A 16851-nucleotide genomic window follows, 5' to 3' on the forward strand; every position below is an offset into this window, starting at 1 on the left:
AGTGCAATATTAATGATTTCTCTTAAAGGTCCTTGTGCCCCTTTTTTTTTTTTTTATCTACAGTCCTTTCACTTCCTCAGCCTAATAGACAGCAGAAAGGGAAGTGTTATTTCACAAATATTTCAAAACCCCAGACTGCCAGTATGGGCACATTACTTGTTAACTGATGCACAAAAGAAAAGACACAAAGGGATGGTCACATTTATCCTCCTTTTTTTTTCTGCAGACTATCTGTTCTTGCTGCTGAAGTAAAAAGAAAAAAAAAGAAAAAAAATTGCAGGTGCCTCCTCTCTTTAATCTACTTCTCCTTTCACCATTATCTTATATTTGGGTATAAACACACAGACTGTGCAACCCGATAATATGCAATTAAAAACAAAGATCATTAAAAAGTTATTGGTGTCTGCCTAATTACTATAACTTTACCCCCCTTATAATGAGCGTGCATGGGTATTGATTCGAAGCAAATCTCCCTTTCCTCCTGGAAAAAAGCAGGTAGTTACTTTGTGTTAAATCATTAATATAGTAATGATTTTTCCAGAACACTCTCAATTAAGACCAGAGCAGAAAATGACCCAGGGGAGTTGAAGCTCACGCTCTTAAAAGTGTGATGTTCCAAATATATCGTTGCTTCTCTCACCGGAGAATATGGATAGAGGTGAGGAGTGTTTCTGAATAATTTAAAGCAGGAGCTTGTTGATTAGATTGTGCATAAATGTGTTTCTATGTTTTGGGACTGTAACTTTAATGTAAAACCGTACGTGCTAATATGCTGCACCGAACAAGCATTTTGTAAATAGTCAGTGATGTAGTGGTACGGCTCAACCTCCAGGAGGGGACAGAGAAACCATCTGACAGGATGAGAAATTAATAAAACACAATAAAGAAAGAATTACAGTAGAAAAACAGGACTGCAAACCTTGGCATCATCAAAAGTTCAAGTGTGCATGTGAATTTAAAAAAGATCATGACTAAACGAGGTAGTGGACCCTTTTTGATTGTTGCATTGTGGACACAGGTCAGCACTGCCCTGTGCACACCAAGCAACAATGAAATGTATCCTGATACCTTTCCTATATCAAGCATTGTGCTACAGTAGCTCTTCTGTGGTGTAACACCACATTGCGCAGACTTGGTTTTGCATGTGCATCATTGAGCCTCTTGGATCCTGCTTTATTGGTTCTCCTTCCCTGGACCAGTTTGGGTAGGTAATAAGCACTGAACACTCAAGAAGGCCAGCTGTGGCGCTCAGTCATCTAACCATAAAAGTCCCTCAGATAGTTCCCCTAATATTCCCAGCCTGACCACATAAAAAGAGCGCAATGATGCTTTGACGTCACTGGGCTAACATGCTCACAAAAAATCAAAAAGCTGGGAAAATAACAAATTTTGGACAAATGATGGCAAGTTACAGTACTACTAACTGTATCCTACTAAGGAAATTAATTGATAAGTGCATACATTTCTTTGCTGACATTACAGTAATTTATTCAGAGAATAAATGTCAACCTGATGAAGTGAGTGGGACCGGTTGTCCATAAACCATAAATGCAGAAAAAAGCTGGATAAATGAAAACTTTGGCCTGTTGATGTGAAATATGTGCGCTTTAAACTATTTCACAGTTGTGAATATGAAAGAACATCTGAGTCATGGTTTTTAGGTTAGCATATGTCATCTAGACTGTCTTTGTAATTCAAATCCTGCTTTCTCTGTGATCTCTGAACCCCCCCCGAACCATCTGAGGGACTCCAATCCTTGATTCGTGCTCCAACAATTAGATCATTTGTTCGTCTATTATCTCAACACCTGCAAGAAAATCTGTCTCAATTTTCCCCTCTGCTTCTGATCTTGTCTCCCTCCCTTCGTTTTCTGTGTCCCCACTGAGATGCTGGTTCCACCCCAAGCTGCTTGTGTCTCTGTCAGGAGGCTCTTGGACACTGCCATCCCAACATGCATTGTGCACATGCCAAGAGCCTGTGCCAGTTCAAGCCCTTATAGCACCGAATACTTGTTGTGACCCTGCCTCTTCTATTCTTTGCGCTCTTTCGAGGCCCCTGTGCCAAGCACACACAAGGCTCAAGTAGGGATATACAAAAAACATCGAACTCTCCTCCCTCCTTCACTCAGAGCCATAATATTCACTTAGCGAGGAGCAGGACTGGCTGGAACAAAGAGACTTTTAGGTCTGGGCAATGATTTGTTATAGTCTCCATAACCACAGTTTACAGCAGCTTCCTTTTGAAATGCTTGACATTTTACTTCCTATTCCTTAGCTATAGTTGCTGGATACAGTGCGTCATCTTTGTTTGACTTTATCACACGTAAAGAGCCGTTTAATGTCATTGCCTAGGTAACCAGCAGGTTTTTGGCAACGACGCAGAAACGGCCAATTTGTCAGTGGAATGTGAGGAAGTGTCAATATAAATCTATTTAATCTCTCAGGGCTACATCCAGGACATGATTTTTCATATGCATATGAGAATATTTTTTGTATTACACACTTCTTTCTTTTTTTTTACAGCTGACCGCAGATGGAAGTGATTGGTCCAACAGAGGGGGAGAAGAATAAAGAAGTGAGGGCAGAGAGCTTTTTTAATGGAGACCGCAGTTCTTCATTCACAGCATACATATTTACAGTAGAGTGTAGGGTGCTGATTAGACCTTTCAGAAAATAATTCTGACTTTCACTGTTAAACATCAACTGAACTTTAGTGAACTTTTAATGTGGACTGTGGTGAAATGTACTAACACAGTCAAAGAAAATCAGACAGGCAGTAACTTAATGCAGCTATGATTGACTGCTAGTCATTATTTAGAGCTAATTCAGCAATATTACGTATGTTTCAGGTTCATATATATATGTATGTGTGTATATATATATATATATATATATATATATATATATTAGTTCGTGTTTTGTTGACCTATCCATGCACCCCAACCTCCTCCCTTTGCAGACTTTGTTCCCGCTAAACAGTGCTGACACTGCTCTTGTCAAATATATTACTGTTGATGAAGGATTTGAGTCATGCTTGTCTCATTTTTAGCATTGCGTGTTACTGTAATCAAATTGCATTTCTCTGTTACGCAGTACTGTTACTCATAGTGTTACTATTAAATTCAATACTGACATTGTGTTATACGGCACCCTCAGTTATCTCTACAATAGCTCAACTAACATGTCTTTATTTTTCTTTTTCTTTTTTTTTGTCTTGTGCCCCTCGAGTACCATCAGCTGCCTTCAATTCATGTGCGGGGAGGAGAAAATGATGGAGTGGTATAGACCTTTTGAGATGTGGATATTTGGAATTAAATTTTATTTTCATTGCATGCAAGGACAAACAAAAGGACAATAAGGGCACCGTGCAAACACTAAACTAGCAGCAAAAAACCCAGAGCCATGTTAAAGCCGGTTGCTTCCTGGCACCAGCCAAGAAGATAGAATCTGATCTTCAACAGGTAACAAAAACTGAGAAGAGAAGTCAGTACAACCTCCAGTTCTACCTGTACCCGTTTCTTTCTGCGGCGATTGGTCTGTAGTGCTTGGCTGGTTTTCAATGTTGCTGTCAGCTTTGTGTTTATACTTAAACACTAAAAGAAAGATCCTGTGTCCTCATAAGGGTTAGGATTTGTGTCAGTGTGTGAAACTGTAGCCTAAAGTTTATATATAAGAGTGGCTCTCAGGCCATGTGACACAGTAACACAAAAGTACTGTAATGAATAGCGGTAGTGCGACAAATTTAATTCTCTAGGGAGTCTTTAAGTAACAGAGTGCATTAATTTTATGTTATACACATACACACTTTTGACAATAATGGTGAAGATTATATCTTGAAACAAGTTGTGACATAAGAAGCATAACTGTCAACATCTTCACACTTCTTGGGCTTTGGGATAAAGTCAGACAGATGTCTGTGACCTCTAATGTCTTTTATTGAAGATCCATGCCGTGACACTGTTCGAGCTCCCCTGCTGTACAAACTGAAGAACAGTGTGTCACAACGTGGCATTTATGTTCATGTGACATTATCAAAATGCTCATATGACAGCCCACCAATTATGAATCCCGACGAGAAGACACCGGAAAACATCTTGCACTCGCGCTCTTGCTGACATGACCTTTTTACCGAGATCGTGCGTTTTTCCCATCAACATCCCCCCTGTGCAGCCCTCTGTTTCTCTCTGTTTCTTCTATTCAAAGCTTCATCCTCTTCATCCCAAGGTAAATCCCATTAGGTGGATGTTTTGTCATGGAAGCGATTTTTTTTTTGTGCCACGCAGTTGTTATTTATTGGCTGCTGACAAGCCTATGAATTCTGGGGCAAAGTGAAACTCATATTGTTATCAAAAGCATAAAATTCCTATCACTTTAGATGTCAGAGCAGAGACAAGAAAATGAAACAGGTACTCATAAAGGCAGTGGGTGTAATAAATCAGCCAGGAGGGCCAGAGAAAGGAGACGCTTGATTAAATAAGGGGAATTAGGTATTTTTGCAAAAGCGGGAAATAACATTGATCTACGCTCCTGTCAGCAAAGACGCTTGACACCATTGTGCATTGTCTATTCTTCCCGTGTGTTTATAGTTTATCAATCTCCCTCCGACAGAATGATATCAGTGAGAGAATATCCTGCATCCTTTGGCCGCCTTGTTCTCTGCTGCTGGAAAACTGGGGGCAGACTTATCCAGGTTCTGAGGTTGCCTTCTTTGATTTCCTCAGCAATTGAATCACCAATCATATCCTGTAGCTTTGTTTACCACGACATATGTGAAATGAACCAATAGGGCTACTGTTTTTCCTACAGCGCCATAGGCATCAAGAGGCAATTTAAGGTCAGTCAGGGGTGATACTCTTCTCTAGTTTATACCAGGGTGCAATCAAATTTCGTTGCATTTTATGGGAAATCACTTTGGGCAAATAATTCCTATTTTTCAAGGGAATGTTGGATATCTATTTAATGAGAAGCAGTCTTGTTATTGTAAGAAAATCCAATAAATCTTCGCACTTTGCCTAACACAACAAGCAATCTTTTTCTTGTGTAGCCTGTTGAAATAACACTATATATACTCTCTTCTTCCACTCAATCTTCCCCCGTGGAAGCAAGATGCAATGCAAGAGATTGAGCGCGCTTTAAAAGTAAACACATAAAACACGGTTGAACTGATACTTTTAATTTTCCTTGTTGCAGTTTTCTTTCCACAAAGCATCAAAAATGACACTGAATATACGAGTTATGACTCATGGCCAATTGCACATCCGTCTAAAAGCAAATTCTGCAAAGCCAAGTTTGTTACCCTAATTGCATGATTTCAGTAACGTCTCTCCCGCTTTGATTTGGAGGTGTCTGCATGGCTGATAGGATCAGTGAACTCTGGAGAGTGGGGTGACGACCTTCCACCTCATCCATCACTCGCTGATGGACATGTGAAGCCAGTCCCTGACAGGTTTGGAGGATAGGTGGGGGTGGAGGGTGAAAATGGGGTTAAGGATAGGGCCGGAGAAGGATCCGTGCTACCAAAGCATGGTGGCTGGAAGAACGAGGGCGGGGTTGAAGGGGGGAGCAAATGGAGAGAAGTGTGGCCAGGATTGAGGTCAGGGATGTATGATTGGGGTATAAGATGAGCCTGGTTAAATGTTTGCGTGGGGGGACAAAGATGGATTATCTGACTGTTTATGCATGTCTCATGTGAGGGAAAATAAACAAACGCAGCTCACATCACATTTGCCACTATTTTTTCTTTCTTTAGCTCTTTTGCAGCAAAGGGCATAAAACCACGTCAGTAGTTTTGGTTTAGTTCGCCATCCAGCATTTGTGAAGCAGGAACTCAGTCCAATACAAATGATGAATCTGGTAATCGGGAGCAGTGTCACTCTATTCTCCAAATCTTGCTGAGGTGTAATGAGTCTCTGAGGGGCCACTTGTTCCTTACATCCAGTGAAACAAGCACCAATGTCATCAATCTTCAAAGAGGCTAAAGTGAAGTCAACTTCTGTCTGAAGGTGCTCCCGCTGATTTCTTCACGTGAGCTCAGTGGAAAGCCCACGTTCCCATTACATGTGAGAGTGTGCATGCGTGGGAGAGTCGGGTGCGGTTGCACCCAAGAAAACCTCTGACCAAATCGCAGCCAAGGGCGAGTGACACCACAGCATGAAGCAGGGATGTGGTGCACACACATGCACACTCACAAATGTTAGCATGGAATGGGTTCAGTGACATTTGACCCTGGTCATTCAATTGCCTGTCAACACCATGTACTCCCATCGTTTTGTGCATGACTGTGCGATCATATGTTTTCCTCTGTCTGACCTAAATGTAGTTATGTCTAGACACTTCTTTCTTTCTGCTGCTGCATTGCTAATATTGTGCACCTCATGTCAAAAGTTTGCTTTTTCAGGAAGTTAAACAAGACTCCTTCCCCTCTCCTCGCAGACAGCAACTTCATGGTTGGCATAGTGAAACCAGGAACAGGCAAGGGTGAGCTGCTCAGTTCACTCTCACTCATGAATCTGAGGTTTCAGTGTGTATTCTTTTTACGTTGGTTTTGATTTCCTTTTAATGCTGCTGGGTTTGTTTTTTTAAAATCTACCATTAAGCAAATAAGGAAGCTTCATGTCTTAAAGCCCAGATCAGATTAGATCTTATTCTCTAAATAAGGATAAAGTATTGTAAGACAACAGTATTGGAAAACAACAATACAGGGATTGACATACATACTGCATATCATAATCTTCAGGGAGATTTAATCTGAGTAATTTCCTCTGATTGATCCTGTTGTTTCTGCCTTGTGCTTCATCAAAATATTTGCTCAGATGACAACATATGTCTCTATTCTGTTTTGGAGTGTCGCCATCAGCTCTGGATTGAATACAGTAAACACATACGCACAACTACACATGTTATCTGGTAAAACAACAAGCTGCCCTTGCTTGTCTTCTGCTGGTCGGGGCCTCAGTGGGATGGACAGTTTGTGAAAATGACAGGACATGCCAACAAATTGCATCACTTCTGCCTCTGTGGCCGAGGACAATGGGCCACCATATGCCGAAGTGGGGAAATGAATGGAGCTCATTTGTGCTGGCACCCTGAGCCCCAGCTCCCCTCGACCCTGCTGGGGCCTCCGTGGCACCGAGGCCGACACAGACAGACGAGCCCACCCTGTACCACACAGCTATGCTGCTGTCCAACAACACATCCCATACACCGAATCCAACAAATACAATTTGGATTTGTTGAAAAAAAGAAAATAGAAGCAGATGAATAAGGGGAAAAAAGTAAAAACAGTTTGACATTTGGTGCTACTTCCCTAATTGTGGCTGAGAGGGCATTTTACATGATCACAAATAATATTTAACACTCTACCCTGAGAATGCAGTGTTACTGTAATCAGAGTTCCCAGAAGTTTGAATACTTTTCACAGAAAACTGAAGTAACAAATTATGCATTACATACATACATACATGCAATACATACTCTTCTTGTAAAATGATCTTTATACATTCATATTCAGTATAAATGGGTATTCAGGATGTGCTGGTCCCTGTCTGTAACAGTAGCCCTGTTTGCCCATTTGTGTTTTTCTGTGTCTTTATGTGTGTGTGTGTGTGTGTGTGTGTGTGTGTGTGTGTGTGTGTGTGTGTAGGCCTGGGATGATAGCAGATGATTAAGGAGTGGCTGCTCTGTTGACATGAGATACTAATGAGGATGAAATGAGAAGGTCAGGGCTCGTCTCCAGGAGGGGGGGACACCCTCCTCCCACCACCATCACCACCAGCCCCCCCCCCCCCCCCCCCCACCCCGGCTTCCTCTGTCTTGGACGGACGGCTAATCCTCCTTTTTAATCGGCACAGGAAAGTACGCACATACACATATATAAAACACACACATGTACACACAGAGGCGCCTCTGATCAGGCCTCTGCATCTTCATAATGGAGGTAATTAGCTGCTCAACAAGGCTAGCTCAGCATTATGATTAGCACTTCTTTCTGAGCCCACTCAAAATCTGACCAGGGTGGCCTCTGCTGTCAATCCACACGGAGCTACATTGGAACTGCAGCAAGCATCAAAAAGTTTATTAGCTTAGCCTCATGATATATCAATGTAAATATTACTCACACAGAGAAGCCAAATTCTGACAGGCTGAGGCTGTTCTTTATACCCAAACCCCAGTCAATAGATAGCTTGCATTAATTATTAATATGTAAATATTTATTTTGTATCAATCGAAGTACATTTGGGGTGTTTTACTAACCTAAAAGCAGCAGCTATCAATCAATCAGCGACTCACAAAGCGATGAAAAAAGAAATATAATGAAAGGGAGCGCAGACGATGGCAGGAGTACGGCTGTCCAGCGATGCAGCAAAGTGACCTGTGTGAGTGTAGGGGAGCTCTTATTAAAAAAAAAAAGGTGTAAGGGTCTCTATCAGCATGCTGAACTGTTGACCCTGACACGGGGAAGGAAGTGCTCGGCCAGCTGCTTGCTATTATTCATCTCTCTGGATAGGCCTCAAAAGAAAGGTGATAGCGAAGGGGACGTGGGTGGGAGTGAGGTGGCATGAGAGCGGGAGAAAGAAAATGGGCGGGTCAGATCATAAAAAGAAGTTGGGCTTGTGAAGTGCAGCGAAGGGTTTGATGGAGGCCTCCTGAGCTATGATGCCTGTGCTTTTTAAAGAGCGTTAATCAAAGGTTGATGCGTATCAGGGTGACCTCCTCCACACACACACACACAGCAAAGCCCCACCTTAGCCAGGTGTCATTTTTCAAACTCAGTGAGATAAAGATCCTCAGGTTGACACCCAGCTCAAGAGAACTGTTGATATGATTTAAGTCTGATTTATGTGTGTGTGTGTGTGTGTGCGTGTGCGTGTGTGTGTGTGTGTGTGTGTGTGTGTGTGTGTGTGTGTTTGCGTGATCATGTATGCGTTTCCATCAACAAAACATGAGGAGGAACCTTTGCCGCCCCTGTGTTTATCTTATATGATTGGACACATTAAACTCTGTTTATTACTACATATACTACTCCCTCCAGAGGGAGCTGTACAAAGTCTGATAAATTTCCTCACTTGTGTGAGCACTGGTTGGGGCTGCAAGTGTGCATGGATCAGAAAATCTAGGAGGTGCATAGTTAGAACAAACTGAAAACTCTGTGGCCCATTTCTCATCTCTTAAGGCTGGCGGCTCAAGGTTATATGATATGCAGAACACATGAAGAACACCAAGTAACATGGGTTTGAACAAAAAAGTTAAGAAGTTGAAAAGGCTTAATAAAAACATTATTTCAATATTGATGGACATAGCTCTTTTACATTCTTGTGTGACGTTAATATATCGATTTAGAAAACCCTTCATTACAACTTCATTACAACCCATTGTTCAACAGCATGTTCGACACTTGATGTCGTCTTTCCCTTTCATTTGTCACCTGTGCGTATAATTATGCTTATGAGTTCTGATAGAACATATAAGAATATATAAGTGGGGATCATATTTTTGTGCACTTTTCAAGTAAAAAAAAGTCCCAAATAAACTACATACCACTTAAAGCTGATTTCTTCTATTCCGAGGGATCACATTTCTTCTCCTGTAACAAAAAATACATAAATAAATGATAATAAGAATAAAATTACACAGCTGTAGAATTCATAGGGAGGGGTTTTGAATGTGTTCAACTGCAATCATTAAGCTTACAAAAAATTGACTCTTTTTTTAAAACTTTGACAAAAAAGTATTTTTTTTTCCCTTTAACCTACTGCAGTTAGCGTGCAAGTAAAATACATCAAACTTCACAAACACGCTACGTACTGAGTTTCGCTTCTATCTAGTGTGATTGCGCCCGCTCGCTGTTTGATCAAGAGCAGGGGGAAGAGAGAAAGTGGTATAGAGAGCGAGAGAGAGAGAGGAAAAATGAGCCTGCCAGTGGTTAATTGAGCATACAGATTCCTAATGTGTCAGGCGGTGGCCTTGCAGATGAGGGATGGCACTTTTTTACGATGCATCTTCCTTTGTTTCCTCTTTAAGGCTAATGAAGTCAGCCTTCCAGTCGCCACCTGGGCCGGACGTTCAGACACTAGAGACAGTTTCACATCCCCATTCACAAAGTCTAGCGGCGAATCGTCATCTCCGACACCCTCTCCACCCCTACCCCCAACCCTCAGCCAGCCGGAAGGTAAATACACGCACATGCAGCAACACATAGAATGAAGGACTCAATTTTGGCATGCTCATACACACTGCTCCAACTATATATTAAAAAAATGCATGCACATACGCACTAGTCAGGCTTATTAGTTGGACTTTTGTGATAAACTCACACTGTAGGCCAGCATTTGCAGCATATTCATTATCAAGGCTGCAGACCTGTTTATTTTTACTGTCTCAAAACAGCAAGCATCCATTATCCAAAGATTTTTTTTTGTCTCTCTTGCTTGTCTTTTCTTTTTTTTCCCTACATGCCTTTAGGTCACCCACTAATGAGCTTAACACTGAGGAAACGTGGAAGCGATTAGATGAGGCTTGGCTGTTTGAACAATGGGGTGATGATATTGTACCTTATGATTACAAGCATTTATATCAACAGAAACAGGGGAGGAGAAACAAGACAGGCGAGAAACTCTGTAGATTTCCATGTGCATGCACGGCTGGGTGACTTTACATGGTGTTTGCAAGCAACTAGTTATTGATGATCTCAGTTGTTGGCAGCCTCCGATTCCCTCCTTATCCTTGATCTGCTTTAGCAAGTTAGGCCTAAACCTCCCTTAGTGCCACTTTTTCTCTTTGCCGTGGCAACCCAGGCCAAGTAGCTCTGGTCACCCAAACATGTTCAAGGTGCTCCATGGCCATATGTTTGCTCACTGGGGAGCGAAGTGGGGAAGAGCTGGACTGTATGACCTTCATCCAGGTTGAGCAATGAATACTCTAGGCTCTGCTCACTTGGGTTCATGCCAGGTGAACACAGTAGTCGAGCATCCCAGACATGCAACTGGATCCCAGCAAGAATTTCACCGTACAAGAGGTGGAAAAACAAAAGGGTGTAACTGTTGGGAACTGTTAGGAGCAGAAGCTCAAAGTGGTGTTTACGGGGTGATGTACATTAAAAAAAGGCTAAATTGTTTTGTCTTTTTAAAGATGTTTGCATATAGTTAGTTCATATATAAAGGGTTGGATTGTTAAGACTTTACCAAATTCAGAGGACATCCTGTCCTGATATGTCACAACACCAATCTTAGCACGGAAACTGCAGACAAACTGGTCATAGTGCAGCATTTGCTTGGCATGGCCTCAGAATTTGGCATTTCAACAATCCTTTTGATTTCCTCTAAGTCCAACTCCAACTTCCATTTTTCAGGTTGTTTCATTATTTGATATCAATTCCCCGTTTAGAAATATTCAGCTCTGGCAATTTCCAGAAACGCTGTGGCAGAAATGCCTCACACAGTAGCAGTAGTTCCCTGTTTTAGTTCTCTTGGGTGACAGGCAAAAGTGTTGTGGTTTTACAAGCACTGCGTCAAGATTCTAAAAATAATCTGTGACTTTTTCTTTCAGTCGCGGCATTTTCACTATTACAATTAAATGGCAGTTTTTAAATGACTGTATCTAGTTCAATTGATTTTAATAACAAATGTCAGAACAATATATATATTTATTTATTATTATATGTGTAACTGAAAAAGTGTTTATCACAGTTTGTCATCCTTCTATATATAACATGTTTATACATTTCATGTATGCTTAAAATCCACAGTAATTAAATGTCATTGTTCCCCAGTGGCCTTCCCTTACATCATTTCTACACATTGCTTCGTTTTAACCTCTTTAACACGTACAACCTCTTGAATTATTCCATCTGCATGGGTGCAAAGTAAGCAACAGATTAAACCTGAGCTGATAACTCAAAATGTCGGCATAGTTGAGTCAACAAGGGACCTTTATGGGAAGGGAAAGGGCTGAAGGAAAATGCCATTACTCTCCAGATAATTTAAACATGTGTTGGCATTTATCTTGGTGGTCCATGTCCGAACACTAATGACAAGCTCTTGTTATTAGTGGACTGAATCAAAGCCAAAGGCATGCCCACCCAAAACTTTAATCCCTTAATGTTCCCCACTCTCTAATTTGGTATTACAAAAAATTATGCTCAATTCATAGGTACAGCATTTCTTCAAAGTAAGTATAAATAGAGTGTAACAAAACACATATTTGACATGGTTTGGTGTTTTTTTTCTTCGTTTTTTTTACATCTCTCTTTCTGTCTTTCCATCATGGTCGTTCACCACCAAACTTTGTTTTCGTGGGAAGATTAAATATTTCTGCTTGAGAAAACCCTTTAAACTATGAAATGACTGCTGTCACTGACACACAGAACCCCCATCTGTACACACACATCACGCTCCCCTGATTTTGGATGGATAGATGGTTGGGAAGGGAGGGGGGGCAGAAATATATAATCTCCTGAAAAGAATGAGGCCCTCTGGGATTTTGTCAAAGTGGCCCCTCTCTGCACCAGGATTGGAAGAGAGCGGGGAGGGAGTGCTGGTGGTGTTCTTGCTTGGGTGGGAGGTGGGGAGTGGGGGGCTAAAACATGGCCACTCCACACTGTAACCTGAGCCAGAAGGGGGCCAATCTGTCAAATAATTAGCTGTTGCCCGGCACAAAGGTTTTATTTGCAGGAATTTCATCGAGGCAGGATTGAATAATATGTCTGTGTATTGTGCGGGGTCATGGGAACATCATCTCTTACTGGTGGGCCATAAAAGACGGCTAAATGATAATGAGAAAAGGCTCTGGTAATTCAATTCCTCAAGCGTTGGTTTCCATCCTTTTTCCTCCCCCACCCCTCCTCTCTTCCTTTCTCGCTGTCTTTCTGTCCTTTTTTTCTCTGCCCGGCTAATTGCGGAACTTCATGTTGATGTTGAAGTGGCTTTATTCAGTGTGCATGAAAACACGCACACAGTGTGCTTTAGCTGCAAAGAAAGAAGATGGTTTTAGATCATTTTTTTATTCACTCCACTCTTATTGATTTTTATGTAGTATAGAGTTCATGAAAGACTAACTAAATATACAGGATTTGCCTCTCCAAGATCTAAAGCTTTGTCATGCAAACAGTGGAAAATAACAGAGGTGGGACCAAGTCATTGTTTTGCAAGTCTCAAGTAAGTCTCAAGTCTTTATCCTCAAGTCTCAAGTCAAGTCTCAAGTAATGTCAGGCAAGTCAGAGTCGAGTCTCAAGTCACTGGTGTAAAAGTCCGAGTCAAGTCACAAGTCTGAAACTTTGAATTTCAAGTCCTTTCGAGTCTTTAAAAAAAAAACAACGAAAAAATAATGTTGCAGTTATGCTAAATGTAAATATTAGACCATGTAATTTTTAAATCTGTGTTTTTCTCAACACATGACAAAATAGTGAACTTAGAAAATATACACAAATTGTGAAATTGCACCTCTTTAAAATGCAGCTCAATTAAACCTAGCTCCAAGAATAATTTTCACCGACATTTCTGAGATAAGCTGCATGTTATTCTTGGATGCGGTTGTAGGACCGGCTTTAAAATCGCATGACAAAAATATCATACACATTTAAAAAAAACTGCATCACCAACGTAGCCTGGACAACATTTGCTAGTTAGATGAAGTCAGCTATCTCATTGTAGCATATTTATATGCATATTTATAATCATATGGTTCTTGGAGTGAGTGCATACACTCATGAAGTTTAGTAACTTCAGGTCACTGCAACAAGCCCAGGTACAGTTTACCGACGGATGGGTACAGGACCTTGAAATGCACCGTGTAGAACGAAAGACCATCGTACGTATCATAAGTTTACCAGTCTCACAAATTGTCGTCATAAATACACATTCATTAACCGTTTATTAATAGGACCTTTGAGCTCAACGGTAATTAATTAGCAGTGGAAATAATTTCTGGTGTAAAAGTCCAATCACAGAAATGTAGCAGTGACAATAATATTGTATGCTGTAATCGTACTGGGCAATTAGTGATACAAACCTGTTTTATCCTGTGAATAAAAGTATATGTTTTTGTCAATGTACCATAATAACAGAAGCGAAACGCAATATTGTGTCAGGACAATTCACTATTTATGCACAATAAATAAAGGAGCATAGCGCGACAATTTCTGTTCAGCGCCAGACTTGCTTGTAACCTATATCACTAATTATGTTATGAAAATGACGTATTAACTACCAAAAAACACTGACCTTTGTGTAAATGCTTGGAGCAGACTAACCTGTGAGCTGGAGTGTTCTGGGACGTTATATTTGGTCTTAGAATGGCTGCAATCCAGGCCATCCGTCGCCTCTTTGTTACTTCGGAAACATGGCTGAACAATTTCTCTTCAACGACGTAATCCAATAACAACCGACCTCTTTACCCGTCGGCTTCCCGTGGCTGTCATGCGACCGGCTATTGCAGTTAATGATACAACAGCTTCTTGCCATTTTTGTGTTTCTTTTTATCGCTGTGTAACTGATTTTAATTGAAAGCCTGCGTGCGCTAGTACCGCTTGCCACAAGTTCCCAGAATCCTTTGCGGTTCTACCCGTGAATGACGTCACATTTTCAATCTCTATATAATATGCATGTTAAATTTTATATTTGGGGTAAAATATCAAGTCTTTTCAAGTAAACCGGTTCAAGTCCAATTCAAGTCCCAAGTCATTGGTGTAAAAGTCCAAGTCAAGTCACAAGTCTTAGAACATTTTTTCAAGTCAAGTCTAAAGTCATAAAATTAATGACTCGAGTCTGACTCGAGTCCAAGTCATGTGACTCGAGTCCACACCTCTGGAAAATAATAAATGAATGGGCATGTACATATACAAACATAACAGAAGCTATCAGAGAACAGATTTAAATGCATTTGATATTTTGCTGGTAAAATACAAATAAATAGATAATAAGTTGGATATGCTTCCCACTCCCAAACCCACTGGCTCAGTTGTCTTTTTGTACACTGACCTCTGACATCTGAGAGCAGCCGACCAGGAAGTGGATAGTGTTAAAAGGAATTGATTGGTTTGTGGTCTATAGATGATTGTTTATATCATTCCATACTGGAGGTTTGACCTTTGGCGACCCTTCTGTGGACCAATCCGCTGAGAGCCATGACCTGTATCCATTTGCAACGGCGCTAATTAGCTTTGACGGGTCTGGGTTTGCGTCGGGGTTGTAAAATGAAGCCCTGCAGTGCCCTGATTGAAGAAAGACCCGGCTACTCCACTTTGGGCCCACCATTTCCTCCTGCCAAATGTCAAACACATTAAACTTAATGTACCAGCAAATCTTACTCAATTATTTGTATGTTGTTGAGGTGTGTGTGTGTGTTTGCGCGCCCGTGTGGTGCCGCTAAATGGCGTTCATATGTCAGTGTATGTTCAGCTGTCTGAACACACTCAAGCATGCTGGTGTTTACATGTAAGCGGGGAGCGACAGAGTAGGAGACAGAGAGTTTGCTGTTTCACTGGCACGTCCATGTGGGATGAGGTTACACATCCTGCGACGCACTGCAGAGTGATGAGGAAACTTGCTTTTAAGTAAAATAATTGGTTTATTGCATCCTGTGATCTGGCTAATTGTAATGAAAGCAAGCTTACAATTTTCCAATTATAATTCTATGTCGATTCTGTTCCTCTCTAATAAAGAGGAGCACTGATGCAAAACAAAATGCCAGGACTCCATTTCCTGCTTGTGCCTTAGAGCTATTCAGAGATGAGGGATGTACACACCCTCCAAATATCAGCCCCAGTACCCCACATAAAGCATCCGACTGACGAATGAGAGCAATACTAGCGTGAGGAAAGTGTTTCCGTGTACAGCACACTTTCACAAATCAAATACAGACATTTTTTGGGAGAAAAAAAAGAAAAGAAATCATTTAAATTTCAGTATAAAATAATACATTATACATTAACAAAGTATGTAGCACAAAATGATTGGATCATGTGACAATGTGCTACTTTTTTTGTTACTCATCACCTAACTGAGACGAGTCACTCTTTGTGCCTCTGACAAATCATCGGATAAAAATCTCCTCCCCTCACAGTCGTCGCCCCTCTCTCCCTGCTCCTCCTCCACACGGACAAGCGCACTTGTGCCTCTCGGTATCAGTCACTCATATGTCTCTCCACCCGGCCTGTCAGTCTCCTACTAAATTCCCTGGATCACAGTACATCTGACAGTATTTCATCTCGGATTTGAGGATAAGTGAGAGGATTTCAGTTCAAGCTGGGAGCTTAGCATGAAAATTCCGCTCAGTGTGAAAAGCTAGGCGTTTACACGATGTGGGAGCCCTCCAGTACCCCCCTGTTTTTTCCTCCTATACTATACCCTCTCTCTCTCTTTCCCTTGCTCTCTGTTGTTGATTTAGCTGTGAGTGGCTGCCTGACACAACACTGGGTAACTCCTCAAGGAGCTAAATACAGCTAACCCTGTTGCATAGTTATTCTATCCCTGGACTCCGAGGGGAAAAGAAAAAGGATGTATTTTAATTAAGCAAAACCCAGGGGCTTCAGTATTACTCTGGCCACACTGGGGGAAGACAGTGAGATGAAAAAAAGAAAGAATAATGTGTCAGGAAATAAACTGCAAGGTTTAAAGGTGCAGAAATCCAGGGGGTGGGTGGCAGGAGAAATTCTTACATTATCAGCTTTGATTTGACACGTTTTGAGTCTAAAACACTCGTTTTAGAAAATGGTTTATAAAAAAATATAAACCTGCAATTTTTGTGAGACAGTATATCTTCTCTTTCTTTTCCACACGTGAAAATTCCGGTGCCGTTTTTTGCACCAGATTAGCATTTGCGCTCTGAATTTTGTGAACTGTTCAAAACTCAAATATGA

The 16851-nt window shown here is 41.2% G+C and overlaps 1 long non-coding RNA gene across 1 annotated transcript in view; it reads right to left on the minus strand.

Annotated features, from left to right (window-relative positions):
- LOC113031571 (uncharacterized) overlaps positions 1–16851 on the minus strand; it is a 64899-nt gene that overhangs the window by 5815 nt on the left and 42233 nt on the right. The window contains exon 4 of the long non-coding RNA XR_003273749.1: positions 9537–9582. This is a non-coding gene — a long non-coding RNA (uncharacterized LOC113031571). The remainder of the gene's footprint in view (positions 1–9536; positions 9583–16851) is intronic.

The sequence above is a fragment of the Astatotilapia calliptera genome, chromosome 11 (assembly GCF_900246225.1).
Source record: "Astatotilapia calliptera chromosome 11, fAstCal1.2, whole genome shotgun sequence".
NCBI classification, from domain to species: Eukaryota; Metazoa; Chordata; class Actinopteri; order Cichliformes; family Cichlidae; genus Astatotilapia; species Astatotilapia calliptera.